Source organism: Sus scrofa, chromosome 2 (genome assembly GCF_054392235.1).
Source record: "Sus scrofa isolate SSC_HxYL_T2T_F1_AM1 chromosome 2, Sscrofa_HxYL_maternal_Yorkshire_Landrace_v2.0, whole genome shotgun sequence".
In the NCBI taxonomy this organism is placed as follows: domain Eukaryota; kingdom Metazoa; phylum Chordata; class Mammalia; order Artiodactyla; family Suidae; genus Sus; species Sus scrofa.
In genome coordinates this window covers 9266302-9271483 of record NC_139384.1, presented here as the reverse complement: position 1 = coordinate 9271483, position 5182 = coordinate 9266302, and positions in this window count along the sequence as shown.

Genomic DNA, 5182 nt, shown 5'->3' with positions numbered 1-5182 from the left:
CGATGCCTGAAGCTGAGGGAAGGTCAAGAGGACCTCAGCCACATTGACCAGAAATTTGCTGACCGACATCTCAATTATGAAGAAAATGAGTCCCGCTTCTCTACGTCACCACTGGACAGGTTTGCAGCCCCAAAATATCCCTTTCCAGTGAGTCATTCCTCTCTTTGCACTGACACCACCCTTCTAGCCCTCCTTCTCAAGTCCCCTTGACAGCCCGTCGGACACCCCATGAATATTGGTATTCTCCTGGCATCTGTGCTCCCTAAGTGTGTACCAGCCACCCGTTCATCGATTCAACAAACACCTGTTCGCACTTCCATGTGCCAGGCTCCTCTCATAGCGCTGACACTCTAGTGGGGGAGACAAACCATAAACAAGATGAACACGTACACACTTCAGGTTGTGACCACTGAGCGCTCGGAATGAAATGATTGGCTCACAAGGATGTTGAGAAAGATGCGGCACCTCCTTCAGTCTTGGGCAGTGACCACAGAGGGAATATTTAGGCTGAAGTTTGAAGGATGAGAGAAAGCCAGCCATGCAAAGATGAGGCAGAGCATTCCAGACAATTCGCACAATGATGAACCCAAAGAAGGAAAGACTTAGCATGCTGTGGGCACCCCAAGGAAGCCAGTGAGGCCAAAGAGAAGTGAGTGAATGAAAGAGGGAAGTCGGATGAAGCTGAGATCCAGGGTAGACCCTTGTAAGCCATGGATAGTGGTGATTGTCATGCTAAGTGCAGTTGGAAGTCATTGGGTAAGAGGATTAACCATCAAATTTGTGTTCCTAAAAGGTCCCTGTGCCTGGAAATGGGAGCCAGAGTGGACGTGGGAGCCCAGTGTGGACTCATAGTCACCCAGGAGAGAGATGCTGGTGGCTTGATGCAAGATGGCAGCAGTAGAGATGGAGGAAAGTGGGGTATTTGCCAAGGTGGACATGATGGAACTCACTGATGAGCAGGATACAAGCAGCAAGGGAAAGGGAGGCATTGAGGGTGACACTCAGATTTTCTAGCTTGAACACAGGCAGAGTAGTGTTAGAAAAGGGAAGGGAAGGGAGTTCCTGTCGTGGCGCAGTGGTTAACGAATCCGACTAGGAACCATGAGGTTGCGGGTTCGATCCCTGGCCTTGCTCAGCGGGTTAAGAATCCGGCATTGCCATGAGCTGTGGTGTAAATTGCAGATGCGGCTTGGATCCCGCGTTGCCGTGGCTCTGGCATAGGCCGGTGGCTACACCGCTGATTCGACCCCTAGCCTGGGAACCTCCATATGCCGTGGGAGCAGCCCAAGAAAATGGCAAAAAGACAAAAAAAAAGAAAGAAAGAAAAGGCAAGGGAAGAAGAGGCAGAGACCAGAGCAATGAGATCTCAGGCAGGTTTATCAACCATCACAGTGGCCAGGAGCACTGAGCTAAGAGAAGGCAGGCTCCCCACAGTTTAGGGTACAGCTAATTATATAGGGAGAGGGTAGTTTCGGCACATTCTATTTTTAGCACAGGTTCCAGTGATAGAATAAGAAACAGAGAAGCTACAAGTTACATTGTTACAATTTAACAGTTTCTCTAGCTATTTTTGTCTTGTAGCTTTGCATTTCATTTTGGACCCTTACCAACCAACAAGTAGTACCATTTCCTGAGCTGGAGAAGCAGGTTTGGGATGGAGGAAACCATTTTTGGAGTTCCAGTTTGGAAATGCTGAGTTTGAAATACCTCCAGAGTCATCCAGTTGAAAAGGGCAAGGCTGGAGCTCAGGGAATTGGGAATTTGGAGATTATCAGCCTAGAAACATCCTTTAAAGTCATGGGAATTGATGAGGTCCATTGCGTGCACCATAGAGAGGCTAGAATATGGCCATCAGGTCGTTCAAGTTAGAAATGTCACTTGCTCTTCACTTCTCCCTCTCTCTTCATGTGTTACACTGTCACCTCCTACCAATTCTAAATTCAGAACCCTTCTTACAGCTGTCCTCTCTCCGTTCTCACGGCTGGAGCCCTTCCAGCCTTCATCTTGTGTCCCCTGGAGACTTTCAACAGCCTCTTGGCCTTTGGTCCCTCCAGGTCATTCTCCATTCTGCCACCTGTGAAGTGGGCCCTGCTCAGCAGGAGCAAAAGTGAAACCAGAGACGACAGGAGGCCCCTCAGAGAAGCAGGCCTGGAACAGTGCCAGGTGGGAACGGGGTCACCCGGCCACAGAGAGAGAACCAGGTGCCCAGATGCCCAGTAACCATAGCAACCAAGGAGGGCGCAGCACATGCCAGCTGTGCGCCCTATTAAGCATCCATCTCTGGCTGGGGCTGGCCCAGCCCAGGTGGTTTCAAACCTAAACACCAGCACCCAGCATGTGGGTGGCACTCCCTAAAACAAACAATAGCAACAGTAACAAAAATAGTAATACCTAACATTAATTGAGCACTTGCAATGTGCCAGGCACTGGACCCAGGCACTGTGCCAGGCCCTTCAACATACTCCCTCAGTTAATAAAACAACCCTGTTTACGAGGCAGGTATCTCATACATGAGGACACAGGAGGTTGAGAAGCAAACCCAGCCAGGGCTTTGGGGTTGGAAAAACATGGGTCTGTCCCAGCGGCACCACTGGGCTGGGCGAACTCTCCCAGCTTTGTCTGTGGAATGGGATGCAGTGAGATAACTCACGTTAAAGCATTTAGCTCGTGCCTATCACAGAGAAACTACCCAGCACGGGTCCTGTAATTGATTGTTGTTGTTTGATGATGACTCACATAAAAGTCAGCTCGTGTCATATCCCTCTATGAAAACCTCCCCTGGCTCCCGCTCTCCCAAAATACGGATGCCTGGGTCTCAAGGGCTGATTTCCAGCCCCCAACCCCCCCCACAAACCATCCTCTAGCCTCGCCCTGCCACTCACGCTTTCTGGGAGCACCTCCAAGCCTCTGCTCTCCATGTCTCAACCCCAGAGCACCCTCCTCGCTCCCCACCCCCAGGAAAGAGGAGAAGCCCCTGTCCTCAGCTTACTGGACCAGGGAGACTAGGACCTCTCTCATACTTGCATCCGGGGCGCCTAGCACAGCACTGCATCCTCAGTGGGTGCTGATGGAAGTTCCTATCCAGAGCTCTTCACATTTTTGTGTGCGTGTCTTTTTAGGGCCACACCTGCAGCATATGTAAATTCCCAGGTTAGGGGTTGAATCAGAGCTACAGCTGCCAGCCTACACCACAGCCACAGCAACTCAGGATCTGAGCCTCGTCTGTGATGGTAACACCGGATCCTTAACCCACTGATCGAGGCCAGGGATTGAACCCACATCCTCATGGGTACTAGTTGGGTTCTTATTCTGCTGAGCCACAACGGGAACTCCCTTTGTCACATTTTTTAAAAGTTGTCATGGGGGAGTTCCGTTTGCGGCTCAGCGGTAATGAACCCGACTAGTATCCATAGGACGCAGGTTTGATCCCTGGCCTCCCTCAGTGGGTCGGGGATCTGCTGTTGCCCTGTGAGCTGTGATATAGGTCTCAGATGAGGCTCAGATCCTGAGTTGCCATGGCTATGGCCAAGGCCAGCAGCTGCAGTTCTGATTTGACCCCTAGCCTGGGAACTTCCATATGCCAGGGGTGCAGCTCTAAAAAGCAGAAAATAAAATAAAGTGAATAAACCAGAGCCAGGGAGCAAACCCACGCCACAGCAGTGACCCAAGCTGCTGCAGTGAGCAGTGACAATGCTGGATCCTTAACCTGCTGCACCACAAGAGAACTCTCAGAATTAATATATTCTTTTTTTTTTTTTTTTTTTTTTTTTTTTTTTTTTTTTTTTTTTTTTTGTCTTTTGTCTTTTTTGTTGTTGTTGTTGTTGTTATTATTGTTGCTATTTCTTGGGCCGCTCCCGCGGCATATGGAGGTTCCCAGGCTAGGGGTCGAATCGGAGCTGTAGCCACCAGCCTACGCCAGAGCCACAGCAACGCGGGATCCGAGCCGCGTCTGCAACCTACACCACAGCTCACGGCAACGCCGGATCGTTAACCCACTGAGCAAGGGCAGGGACCGAACCCGCAACCTCATGGTTCCTAGTCGGATTCGTTAACCACTGCGCCACGACGGGAACTCCAGAATTAATATATTCTTAAGGAGTCTGCGGGCAGATCACAAACCCCACTTTGACGAGTATAACAGCAATAACTGATAACATTTATTGAGCACTGCCTGCATGCCCGGAATTTCACATTTATAATCCCACTTTGTCCTTACAGCAGTATTATCATACGTGCAGCTTTTTTGTCCCCATTTTTAGTAAGGGGAAAACTGAGGCTAAGGAAGAACAGCTTGTAAGGCAGGGGGCGGGGGGTGTGTGTGCTGGAACTGGATTGCAGGCAGCCTCTCTCCGGAGCCAGAAGTCCTACTCACTATGCTACAGGACCTGTTCCTTTGAATTGTCTTCAGAGGGGCTAGGATTCCAAGTGTCAGTGGATTAGGGGTCTGATAGATTCCTGGAGTTGCTGCTATTTTTTGGGGGGTGGGAAAGGTAGGAAAGAACTGTCAGAGCAGTCACCCAGTGACTGCCCCATTAGAGCCATCAAGTCCCTGCCATGTTTATAGCTTGGAGATGCAGCTAGTCAATAGCGGAGTCAGGATTTGAACCTAGGACTTGAACTTGGTACCACATCACTGCCTCTCAAAAAGATGATAGTCTGCTGTCCATGGGAACTGAGAGAGCCTGGGATGGGATGATCAGTTCACCCAGAGGAGTGAGGACAGAGGAGCCTCTGGAAGGAGGAGATAGAATTTGAACTGCAGGTCTGGATGTATGGGGCTTTGCTCCAGGAACACATCTCAGCAAGAGGACTGAATGTCTAAACACACTGTGCTGTGCAAAGTCAGAAACTCTAAGTTAACTCTGCGGCCACCAAACAGTTTGGCAAGAATACCAACTTCCACTGTGCGCCAGAATGATCACAAACAGAGAAGCTATTGAAAACCAAACCATCAAAGTAACAACATGACGAGTTATCTTGTGGCATGGTGGATTATGGATCTGATGTTGTCACTGCAGCAGTTTGGGTCACTGCTGTGGTGTGGGTTCGATCCCTGGCAGGGGAAATTCCACATGCCGCGCAGGTGCAGTCAGAAAAAGAAAAGAAATAACAGCATAAGATGTGAACAAGAAGATGTCAGGAACTACACTCAATATTTTGTCATAACCTATAAGGGAAAAGA